We start from the raw sequence: 13357 nt of genomic DNA, 5'->3' as shown, positions 1-13357 counted from the left end.
GCTGGGTAAATACCATCTGGTCTCATAACTCTGGGTCAATTTTCTGCAGATAATGGATCAGAAAAGGATCTGGGTCACCTTTTCTGCAGATAATGGGTGGAGCTGAGTCTTGACTGGTCTCATCCAGTAGAGGGATGCTACAGGATGCCAGGGACATGCCAGGTTTTGAGAAAAAGCTCAGCAGATAGTACATGAGATAGTTTCAGACAGATCGTTGGAGCCAAGGTGTATCCATGCCACAGGTATTTTCCTGTAGGTATATGAGCAATCCTGCAAGGCAGACCAGTTTAGGAAGAGAATTGCCAAGCTTCCCTAGAGTGCTGGTCTGTGCCTCATGTTCCAGCCCATACCTGAGATTCTATAATGTCTGCACCATTTCCTAACCATGTCAGTATAACACCTTGGACATAAGTCAGGAGACTGCATGAACCATCATAATAAAATGTTTCTGTTACATGAGGAGCATTTGAAGATGCAGAGTTTGAATGAAAAAGTATTAACTCTCTCTGGGTAACTCCAAAAAACTTTCACAAAGGAAAGTATTAGAGGACTTTTTGTGCTAGGCTGATGGGGGAAGGTGGACATAGAGGGAGAAAAAAGAATATAAAGAATTATATATTCATGAAAGAATATAACTTAGGAAACTGAACAGACATGGAATTGTTGATATAAATTAATCTGTTGGTAGAGACAGTGTGAGATATTTTGTGGTGAGCCTTCCTGGTGGTCACTGCATATGTTCCTTGGGTGGCAAAGAGACATGATTTATTAAGAGCATGTAGGAGGTCCTGAGGGCTTCCCAGCTGGTACTAGTGGTAAAGAACCTACCTTCCAATGCAGGAGACCTAAGAGATGTGGGTTCAATCCCTGGGTTGGGAAGATCTCCTGGAGGAGAGCATGGCAATGCATCCCAGTATTCTTGTCTGGAGAATTACCATGGACAGAGGAGCCTAGCAGGTTACATCTGTAGAGTCGCAAAGAGTCAAGACACGACCGAAGTGACTTATCATGCATGCTGGAGGTCCTGAACCACCAAAAAGTTTGGGGTGTATTCCTTTCTCCAGTCTCTGCTCGGGACCTATTCTCTTCCCACTCTCACACAGTAGAAAACCAGGGATTTTAAAGTCAAGAGATGATTAGCCTATGACCATGGTCATTCTTTAACAAGAAAAAAAAATTAACTCGATAGCATTCTTGTCAGATCTCTATAGCATTCTTGTCAAGGATATATTACTTCTCACTTGGGTTAATAACCTTCCCACCCCCTTGAATATTGTCACCTCAGACTCCCTCACACCTCACCTGACCGGCCACATTCTCACCAAGGTTACTTGTGATAGCCTCATTCCTAAATCCAGGGACTCCTGTCAACCCAAATGGTATTGCGTGCTCTGCAGCTTGGTCACTCTCAACACTTTTCATCTTTCTTTGAAATGTTCCTGCCATTTCCTCCCTTTACTATTCATGGTACACTGTCTCTAGGCTTTCTGGAAGACATCTACCTGTTTGCATTTATAGCACCTGTTTTTTCCCCTCTGAGAATACTCCCTCCTTCTCCAAACCCAACCAACATAGTTGCAAGGGAATGGGATGGCTCTCGCCCAAGTGAGCTGGTCCAGCAGTAGGACTCTGACCCAAGTGAGACTAATCACCGTTTTTGTATTGGAGAGAGGACAGGTACTGGGGGGAAGCAGTTTCAGGGTGACTTTGAGTAAGAGTCTCCCACTGGATATCTGAATTCTCAGATACAAAGGGCAGGAAGTGGTGGTAAGTGTCTTACCGTGTGCACGAGAGAAACAGGTCCTTAATGAGACAATGAAAGATAGAGCAGACACAGAGAATGGAGAGGCCGAGAAAAGTAACTGCTGATGTTTGAAATTGGACTTGCTTCTCATTGTGAGCCCTTGGTTTCTTCTTCCCAGTGCTAGCAAGGGAAGAATGTGAAGGTTTTGAGTCAGGGCATCATGGACAATGGGAAAAGCCTAGTGTCACTGCCATAATGTCACCTAAGGATTTAAGGAGGAAGTCCTTGAAAGTAAGTCAAAGTACTCTTTGTGAAAAAGGTGGGATGAACGAACCCAAACCAAATAGAAACAGCAGCTTCCCCCCATGCAAAAGCCATGCCCAGATTTTCTTTTGTAATATTTATCAATATGTTTATTGAGAGCCTAATTAAGAGAAACTTTAATTAAACTTCCCTGATAGCTCAGTTAGTAAAGAATCCACCTGCAATGCAGGAGACTCTAGATCGATTTCTGAGTTGGGAAGATCCGCTAGAGAAGGGATAGGCTACCCACTCCAGTATTCTTGGGCTTCCCTTGTGGCTCAGCTGGTAAAGAATCTGACTGCAGTGTGGGAGACTTGGGTTCCATCCCTGGGTTGGGAAGATCCCCTGGAGAAGGGAAAGGCTACCCACTCCAGTATTCTGGCCTGGAGAATTCCACTGACTGTATAGTCCATGGGGTCGCAAAGAGTTGGACTTGACTGAGTGACTTTTACTTTCACTTAATGAAGCTTTAGAATATTTGCAGACATATAAAATAAAGCTAATTAATATTCAGTTAAGGCAATAAATCTTTTAAAGAGACACATCTTTGTTGAGGACTGGCTCACCATTCACAATGAAAGATAATTTATGTTTTATTTGAATATTTTCATAAAATAAGACCATTTCAGTGATTTGTTCACTATTTTGAGCTGATTAACTTATAATTGTAGCCATAAAACATTACTACTCTTCACATGAGTGCTAGGTCACTTCAGTCATGTTGGACTCTTTGCTACCTTTGGACTGTAGCCAGCCAGGCTCCTCTGTCCATGGGATTCTCCAGGCAAGAATACTGGAGTGGGTTGCCATCTCCTACTCCAGGGCATCTTCCGCACCCAGTGACTTAACCTGCATCTCTTGTACCCTGCATCGGCAGGTGGGTTCTTACCACTAGCGCCACCTGAAGCACCCAGTACTCTTTACCGTTGGACTAGACCTGCCACGTGGGCTTCCCAGGTGGTGTGGTGGTGAAGGATCTGCCTGCCAATCCAAGAGATGTAAGAGATGCTGGTTTGATCCCTGGGTGGGGAAGGTGCCTTGGAGTAGGAAATGACAACCCCCTCCACTATTGTTGCCTGGAAAATTCCATGAACAGAGGAGTCTGGTGGGCTACAGTACAAGGGGCTGCAAAGCGTCAGACGTGACTGAGCACACACACACACAAAGACACACAGACACACCCCTACCATGTAACATAATTGCAAATCAGAGGCTCAAACACAGTCCAGTCAGCTTGTGGCAGGAGCTTGCACAGTACTTTTGAGAACTTTGGATTTGAATTTCTTTAGTGCGCTTTCACTCTCTAGGAGCTTATAGAACCTACCACACCCTATTAGGATTCCGCCAGTTTCCTTCAACCAGTTGAGTTACCTGTCTATCATCTAAAGGCTTTTGTTTTTAAGCTTCTGTAGAAATTCCAAAGTATTGGCATAAATGAATAGATTGGGGCTCATTCACGCTATGCAAATTAGACATGATCACATAACAATGCCTGTACTCTCTCCAATGCAACAGGGACCTTCTATCGCCTGTATTTTTCTTTATTGTTTTCTTTTCTTTTCTCCTTCTTTGTCCTCTTCTTTTTCCTCCTGTTCCTTCTTTTCCTTCTCCTCCTCTTTTTCTTCTTAACAGATCAATTAAAAAAATAAACCTCCTACCCAGAGATTTAATATATAAGCAGATATTCTCTGATAGAAATGGGAGTTGACAACAAAGCGTCACTCTCTTCTCTGGCAACTTCTTGGTCTTAGAAAGTGAAAGTGAAGCCATTCAGTCTCGTCTGACTCTTTGTGACCCCATGGACTGTAGCCTGCCAGGTTCCTTTATCCATGGAATTTTCCAGGCAAGAGTACTGGAGTGGGTTGCCATTTCCTTCTCCAGGGGATCTTACCAATCCAGGGATCGAACCCAAGTCTCCTGCATTGCAGGCAGACACTTTACCTTCTGAGCCACCAACAAACTGGCAAAGCATTGGTGGTTCAGTGGTAGAATTCTCGCCTCCCATGTGGGAGACCTGGGTTCAATTCCCGGCCAATGCATAGTGTCCAGGTGCTTTTCTTGGTCTTAATTAGCAGAAAACACTATATGGGCTAGTTTCTAATCAATCAAAAATATCTATCTTGTATTCTGCCTATCAAAATGACACATTGTATAACACTTAATGTATATTCAACACAAAATATAATCAAGCATTCTGGTCTTTACCACATTGATAAGCAAGAAATGATGTAGCAACTACATTTTCAATTTGTATCTTCCTAATTATCAGTATGAAAGAATGTAGTTTAATATTTTTTTAACATTGGTGCATTTTATCTTTAAATTATCCATTTTTGTCATTTACTTATATTTCTGTTGGTTTATTTGTCTTTTATCTTCTTGGTGGAAAAGAGCACATTAAAGAGTGTAGACATGAATGCTTTATGTATTATATATGTTGTAAATCATTTTCCTTGAGCTATAATGTCTAAAGAATACATTTTCAAAGCAGGAAATGTGAGTTCAGACCCTGGGTCGGGAAGATCCCCCGGAGAAGGAAATGGCGACCTATTCCAGTATTCTTGCTTGGAAAATCCCATAGACAGAGAAGCCTGCTAAGTCATGTCAGTCGTGTCCAACTCTGTGCGACACCATAGACGGCAGCATGGGCTACAATCCATAGGATTGCCAGGAGTAGGACATGACTGAGCCAATAAACAACAATAGAATGACTTAACTGAATAAAGAAGGAGGGGTCCCAATTAAAGGAGTAGAAATATCTGCTTTTGTTTCAGAGGAAGATCTGGATTTGAATCCTGACTTCTCCCTGTACTGTCTTATTTATTGAAAGTTTTCCAAATGTCTCTGAGCTTGTGTTTCTCTTAGACAGAGAAGGTATATATTACTAATTTTGAAAGGATTAAGTGAGATAACACAAAGCAAAGCACTATAAGATTATCAAAGTGCCATTCAAATTTAAGTGGCCCTTTGTAACTACACGCATGCTCTTGAATAGTACCTGGTGTGTCCCTCAGCCTGAAATAGACATAACCACTATCTTTTCTGCAAGCAAACTATTCTACATTTAAAACTTGGGTGATCTTAAGCATTAAGCCTCAGGTCATTGTTTGTAATCTTGTCTTTTTCCATAACTGACAGCATAATATACACATTGAGGGGCTTGCTTAACTTTTCCCTTTTGTTCGATAAGTATAGCCTCTTTTGTGAAATGACCCATTCATTTAATGAACTCTGTTCTTCAGTCTAAAATGCACTTTGTATCAGTTTGCCTATTTGTTACCAAAAATCCATTCCTGTTATTTCCCTGCTCTATATTTCAGAGGATTATATTTTCCAAGCTTCCTTGCTTGATGACTTTGTTTACCACATCTTCTGTAATTAAAAAACAAAACTTCATTCAAAGTGTATATAATTAAATTTATAGCCTCAAGATTTTTTTTAATTTAAGAAAGATTTTAACCTATATAAGAATATGAAAATATTCTCTATGTGTTATAGTACATTTTATGGCATTAAAAAAGTAATTTCATCTATCTAGATTTTGTTTCTGAGTGTGATGTGAGATATTTATATTTTGCTCCCAAATACCATTATAAATAAACAGTCCCAATACTATCTGTTGAATAATTGAATAATATATTCCTTTCTCACCAACTTGAAAGCCACCTTCTGCATACACTAAACTGGCATAAATACATTGACTGTCTTGTTCTATTTCAATGACCTCTTCATCTGTGGCTATGCATCTTTACACCTTTTATGTTACCAAACATTCAGATGTCTTCTTTTCGAGGCTCTGAAGCATGTAAGTAAAAGGCTTGTTCCATCATCAAGTTCCACTATCAAACCTTTGGCATCGCTGCTGTTGTTTCGCCTCTACATCCTGTCCAGCTCTTTTGCAACCTCATGAACGATAGCCCTCCAGGCTCCTCAATCCATGGAAATTCCCAGGCAAGAATACTGGAGTGGGTTGCCATTTCCTCTCCAGGGGATCTTCCCAACCCAGGGACTGAACCTGTGTCTCCTGCACTGGCAGGCAGGTTCGTTACCACTGAGCCACCTGGGAAGTCCTAGCACTGCTACTACTGTAGTATTAATACTCTAGTTTAGTTACTACATAAGGTTACAGTAACCCTTAATATCTGCTGGAACCTGTGTGCCCTCACCGACTTCAGATCTGGCCCCAGAGAAGAATGAAAATCTTTTCAAGTAGTTACCCCACAGACGACAAACTGATTTTCACAATACCTGCCCAGTTATATTTCATTAGTCCTGCAAACAAGTGAACAAGGGATTCATCTCCTTTGTGATGAAAGTGTTCATTATAGACATTATTTGCCTTTTCCACCACTGTGTGTTAGAGAGGGCAGATAAAATATTTTTATTCCCAGATCACTGGGCCATGGTGATTTACAAACAGACTTGATGGAGGGGAATGGGAATCATCTGGAAATACCAAACTTTGAACCAGATAGGTACTTGGGTTATCTCAGGGGAAGGATAAAATGAGTATTTCACGATGAGAAAGGCAAGGTGTTTCAGATAAAACATGTGCATTCATCAGTGTACTTTTCCTTACTTTTCCTGGGTTCTAAGCTACCCTGCATTCCCCATTCTTCCTTGCAGCTTGCTGTGAGTGATGGGCTATTTTCCAGCCAAGAGACTGTGAGCAGGAATGATAGATGACACTTACTAATCAATGTTCTCATTTTGGATTTTACCTGAACAAGAAATTTACTTGTATAATGTTTGAACAATTAAACATTTTAGAGGTTATTAAGCCTGGTAGGCTACAGTCCATGGGGTCGTGAAGAATCGGACACAACTGAGCGACTTCACTTTCACTTTTATGCATTGGAGAAGGAAATGGCAACCCACTCCAGGGTTCTTGCCTGAAGAATCCCAGGGACAGGGGAGCCTGGTGGGCTGCAGTCCATGGGGTTGCGAAGAGTCAGACATGACTGAGCCACTTCACTTTTACTTTTCACTTTCATGCATTGGAGAAGGAAATGGCAACCCACTCCAGTGTTCTTGCCTGGAGACTCCCAGGGACGGCGGAGCCTGGTGGGCTGCCGTCTATGGGGTCACACAGAGTCGGACACAACTGAAGCGACTTAGCAGCAGCAGCAGCACTCAGGTATGTTTTTATTTTTATTTATTTTTTCTGATTAGGATGTGTTTTACTTCTAGGGTTTGAAAAGCAAGGCATTTGATTAATTATAGACTCAATTAAACATTTATTGTCTCTCCTTCATTCTGTCATTTTTTCTGGACCCCAGTTGCATGTGTATGTGTTCTTAGCAGTCTATCCACTGCTGTCTCTCGTATCTGTCTTTCATTTGCTTCATTTCTATGTTGCCTCTGGGTTATTTCTTAAAACCAATCTTTTATCTCACTATTTCTCTTTCCAGTTATGTCTATTCTATTTTTTAAGCTAATGACTGAGCTTTTAATTTAAATGAATATAATTTTTGATTGCAGAAGTTTGATTTGGTTCATTATTCAAATAATCATGGTCTTCATAAATAGCATCTTTTGCATATTTTAGATTCTCTTTTATTTCTTTAAACATTTTAAGTAAAAGTTTCATGTTCTGTGTCTAATTTTTCCTCTTTGTAAACTCCTTGTAGATCTAATTCTGTTGACTGTTGTTTCAGCTTATTTTAGCTTGTGACTTCTTCCTATGCATGAGCTTATTTTCTGTCACCGGGTATTTATTTGGGGCCATCCCTGGGGTCTCAGAAAGTAAAATGTCTGCCTGCAATGTGGAGACCTGAGTTCATTCCCTGGGTTGGGAAGAGTCCTTGGAGCAGGAAATGGCAACGCACTCCAGTCTTCTTGTCTGGAGAATCCCCATGGACAGAGGAGCCTGGTGGGCTACAGTCCCTGGGATCACAAAGAGTCAGACATGACTGAGTGACTAACACACACATTTATTGTGACAAAGTTGAGAAGGCTGGCTTCTTTTCTCTCCTGAAAAGGATGTCAAGATCCTGGAATCTCTTGAAGTTCACATCCAGAATTGGAACTTCCTGGAGGATTCAAATAAATTTAATCCCCTTATCTATGTATTCAGTCACAAGACTGCAATTACGACTTTCTGCTTTTGGTCGAAGCATGGTTTTGTGTTATCTTTCTTTGAAAAAAAAGTATCTTTACCTGACAGTATAACCTTCTGAGGGCTGTATATGATGGAGTCAATCTAAATCCCACATTTATGCACCTAAAATCCTTTCTCCTAAAGATCTGGAGGTTGTTAAAAGTCAAATTTATAACTGGAAAACGTCCTTAGGACAGCTAGGTCTTCAGCTGTATCTTATGATCCCGATTACTAGATGTCAGACTGTGATGACTTCTCTTACACTCTTGAAAATTCAGCTAGGCATGCAAAAATAATCTTTATTTAATTTTATCTGATGTTTCCAGGTTTTAAATGAGAGTGTTTTCATAAAATATAATCAACAACTGTGTTTCTAGACACAGTTTATGTTTTCTCTTTATTAAGCTTTGTTTCATTAAGTTACAATGGATTTTTTTTTCCTTTACCCTGAGTTTTGTTAGATTGATCTTTTGCTGTTGTTCTCATGGATTGGACTTTCTACTTCACAAATCTGTTTTACTAATTATTACACTAACTTTTAATGAAATGCATTTATTAAAATTGGATAGCCCAAACCTAGAATCCCATAGAATAGACAAAAATTCTAGCAGGATTTTAATTCTTTTTTTTATAATTTTCTGCTGTCAGCTTTATTCTTTGGTCTCATAGCTTTGAAATGGGCATTTTTTTGACATTCCTATTTTTAGATATTCTTTTCCATTGTGGTTCTTTACAGGATATTGGGCATATCCCCCTGCACTATACCACAGGACACTGTTTATCCATCCTACATACGATTGCACCTGCCAGCCCCTCACTCCTAGCCCTTCTTCCCTCTTGGCACTGGCAAGCCTGGGTCGGGAAGATCTCCGTGTCTGTGAGCCTGTTTCTGTTTTGTTGATAGGTTCATTTGCGCCTTATTTTAGATTCCACATAGAAGCGATATTATATGGTATTTGTCTGTCTCTTTCTGACTTACTTCTCTTAGTATTATAATCTCTAGTGGCACCCATGCTGCTGCAAATGGCACAATGACATTCTGTTTATGACTGAGTAATAGTCCGTTGCACTGGCTGTTTATCTGCACCACATCCTCTTTATCCGCTCCTCCGTCGACGGACATGCTTCCATCTTCCGGCTATTGTGAATAGTGCCGCTGTGAACACAGGGGTGTGTGTATCTTTTTGAATTATAGTTCTGTCTGAGTGTATGCCCAAGAGTGGGATGGCTGATCATGTGGTAATCTATGTTTAGCTTTCTGAGTAAACTACACACTATTTTCCATAGGATTTTAATTCTTCTCTTCCTATTGGACGCTTCCTTTGAGGGAAGGGAAAGAAAGAAAGTGAAAGTGAAGTCGCTCAGTCGTGTCCAACTCTTTGCGATCCCATGGACTGTAGCCTACCAGGCTCCTCTGTCCATGCGATTTTCCAGGCAAGAATACTGGAGTGGGTTGCCATTTCCTTCCCCAGGAGATCTTCCCGACCGAGGGACTGAACCTGGGTCTCTCGCATTGTAGGCAGACACGTTACCGTCTGAGCCACCAGGGAAGTCCTTTGGGAAGGGAACACTTATTTAACAGCTGGATTGGGTTCCATAGCATTATTACCTGTAACTATTTAAAATTAATTATTTTTGTCATTAGGTATCCTCCACATACTTTGATTCATTTCTCAGTTTTCAGGGATATGTTAATGAATACCTTTTGTGGAAAAGGAAGTATAAGTAAAACAGCTTTTTTCAATTGATGTCTAAAATGTCTATTTTTTTTCTCATAATTGAATCAAAGTTTTGATAGGGATAGGGTTTTTTTGTTTGCTTGTTTTATTTATTTTTTTTTAGTTCAAAATCCTTCATTCTTATTTGCTACTTTCTAGAATCCAGCATTTGAGATAAGTTGGATGTCAGTCTGAAATTTTAAAGGATATTGGTAACAGTAGATCTAGCCTCCACGTCTTCTGCTTCAGTTCAGTTCAATTCAGTTGCTCAGTCATGTCCGACTCTGTGCTACCCCATGAATCGCAGCACGCCAGGCCTCCCTGTCCATCACCAACTCCCAGAGTTCACCCACACTCAAGTCCATCGAGGTGATGATGCCATCCAGCCATTTCATCCTCTGTCGTCCTCTTCTCCTCCTGCCCCGAATCCCTCCCAGCATCGAAGTCTTTTTCAATGAGTCAACTCTTCACATGAGGTGGCCAAAATACTGGAGTTTCAGCTTTAGCATCAGTCCTTCCAAAGAAATCCCAGGGCTGATCTCCTTCTGCTTAGTGTCTTTTAACTCTTATTGCTTTGATTTTTTAAACTGTTCATTGGTATAATTCTTAGCTTAAATTTCTAGTTACAAGTGTAGTTTTTATCCATGACAATTCTGCTATCCAAACTTTATGTTATTATTGTAATTTTTAATCTTAGTAATCATATTTTTAACTTAAAGAAGCAAATAACTACTTTCTATGTTTCAGAGCATCCCTTCATTCTATGAAAATATGAGTACTAGACAGTTAAAATCTTTCTGTATTCAGTGCTAACTCTGATTCCGCTGCTGTTAGTTTTCCTGTTTGTTCATTCTGATTTCTCCCTCTAAAAAAATTGTTCAGTTTTTAAAATTATTTTTTTCTTCTAATGTGTTATGATTTTCTTCCTTGCTCATTTCCATATATTAATACAGCTTCCCTGGTGGCTCAGTGGTAAAGAACCCTCCTGCCAATGCAAGAGACACAGGTTTGATCCCTGGGTCAGGTAGATCTGCTGGAGAAGGAAATGGCAACCTACTCCAATATACTTGCTTGTGAAATCTCATGGACAGAGGAGCCTGGCAGGCTATAGTCCATGTGGTTGCAAAAGAGCTGGACATGACCTAGTGACTAAAACAGCAACTGTTCACGAAAGTATCCTTGGCACATGTAACAGTAATTATTGCCACAACAATGAGTGCTGAGACCAACTCTGTTCAGTGGACGGGAAGGTAAAAACAGTGGGCTCTCCTTAAAGGTGCACAAAGAATCTACGTGGACAATTTGTAAGTGGCCCTGTCCCCCATAAGAAGGACAAAAGCCTGAAGTCACCCCCCTATAGACTCCTTATCTGAAATCCCATGGTGACAAAAGAAGTCCTGAAGACTTTATCCAGTTGGAAAATGTAACAGCAGGCCTGAAAGCAGGGGGCAGGAGTAACTATTTTGTAATCCTTTAATTAATTACACAGTGGGGGAAAAAAAAAAAATAGCCCACACTCTGTTCTAGTTTCTTTGCTCTTGCTCTCCATGAACTTCTGAGGGATTCATTTGGTCGAAATTAATTTTTCAGAGGTTCTGTTATCTGTTTTAAAAATTTCAAAGTTCCTCAGATATATTAGGTGTAGTAATCAATATTATTGCATTAGCTTAGTATCATCCAGAAACACTCCATTTTTCTTTGCTTTTGAAGGCATTCTTCAAATTTTAGCATTACCGTTTTTCCTTACATCAGAATAATTTTGTCATTTTCATGAGATTTTGAGAGAAAAAAGAAATATTTATGCTCAGTAAATTGTTAAATTCAGATTATCTTTTTTCTATATATTTTTTTAAGCTTCAGAAAGTTCAGCATCAGCAGTCTGGGTAGACTTCTTTAATAAAAATTTCAATGTGAAGTATCAATTGTCAACTCAATAAAACTTCTCCTTTTTCTTTATTTATTGCTTATTTGTCTATTCCATAGTCCTTTACTCAAAGATGTGTCTCTCTGCATAAATAATTTGGGTTCATGGAGTCTATCCTTGAACTTGTATTTATCTCCTTATCCTTTCTGCTGGGATCCACTGGATATTTTACAAACTCGATTTTTTAAATACACTACTTGCCTTCCATAGTTTGCTTATTTAACTTCTATGCAGAGTACATCATGAGAAATGCTGGACTGGAAGAAGCACAAGCTGGATCAAGATTGCTGGGAGAAATATCAATAACCTCAGATATGCAGATGACACCACCCTTATGGCAGAAAGTGAAGAGGAGCTAAAAAGCCTCTTGATGAAGGTGAAAGAGGAGAGTGAAAAAGTTAACTTAAAGCTCAACATTCAGAAAACGAAGATCATGGCATCCGGTCCCACCACTTCATGGGAAATAGACGGGGAAACAGTGGAAACAGTGTCAGACTTTATTTTTTTGGGCTCCAAAATCACTGCAGATTGTGACTGCAGCCATGAAATTAAAAGACGCTTACTCCTTGGAAGGAAAGTTATGACCAACCTAGATAGCATATACAAAAGCAGAGACATTACTTTGCCAACAAAGGTCTATCTAGTCAAGGCTATGGTTTTTCCAGTGGTCATGTATGGATGTGAGAGTTGGACTGTGACGAAAGCTGAGCACCGAAGAATTGATGCTTTTGAACCGTGATGTTGGAGAAGACTCTTGAGAGTCCCTTGGACTTCAGGGAGATCCAACCAGTCCATTCTGAAGGAGATCAGCCCTGGGATTTCTTTGGAAAGATTGATGCTAAAGCTGAAACTCCAGTACTTTGGAAGAGTTGACTCATTGAAAAGACTCTGATGCTGGGAGGGATTGAGGGCAGGAGGAGAAGGGGACGACAGAGGAGGAGATGGCTGGATGGCATCACTGACTCGATGGATGTGAGTCTGGATGAACTCCGGGAGTTGGTGATGGACAGGGAGGCCTGGCGTGCTGCGATTCATGGGGTCGCAAAGAGTTGGACATGACTGAGCGACTGAACTGAACTGAACTGAACCTGATATTCCTTTCACTGACTTTATACTTTTTGATAATCTAATTTCCAGGTGAAAACAGTATTTTCTCATTGTTCATTTATTTCTTTTCACACATTTATTTTAAACTCCCATCTTGGTAAGTATATGAAGTAAAATATTTCTTGAAATTTTTTTCTTCTTAGAATAATTTGTCTTAGAAGGAAACATTTATTCTTATTCCTCAGTTTTTTTTTTTTAAATCACACACACAGATATACATACATATATATATATATAGTTTGCTCTCATTAAAGTGGGAGCTTCATGTTTGTTTAGTATTGGAATCAAGATGGACATGTTTAGAGACCATGAAGAGCACTGTTCCAGTTTCTAGAGCTGGATGAGTGAGAAGAATCTGTTTTGATTTGCTGACTTTTATTTTGTGCATGAATGCACGGTGGTCCAAGCACAAAAGGAGAATGTACTTGCATGTTCTGAAGGTACAGAGGCTCTTTTCTCTC

The 13357-nt window shown here is 40.0% G+C and overlaps 1 non-coding gene across 1 annotated transcript; it reads left to right on the top strand.

Moving 5' to 3' along the window:
• The first annotated feature begins 4015 nt into the window (after positions 1-4015).
• TRNAG-CCC (transfer RNA glycine (anticodon CCC)) lies at positions 4016-4086 on the top strand. The gene has a single exon. It is a non-coding gene; the product is annotated as a tRNA-Gly (tRNA).
• The last annotated feature ends 9271 nt before the right edge of the window (positions 4087-13357 follow it).

The sequence above is a fragment of the Bos grunniens genome, chromosome 28, assembly GCF_055505025.1.
Source record: "Bos grunniens cultivar Pamir isolate PY7600 chromosome 28, Bosgru_T2T1.0, whole genome shotgun sequence".
Classification (NCBI taxonomy): Eukaryota; Metazoa; Chordata; class Mammalia; order Artiodactyla; family Bovidae; genus Bos; species Bos grunniens.
The sequence above is the reverse complement of the archived record's forward strand: the minus strand, read 5'-3'. Positions and strand labels throughout refer to the sequence as shown.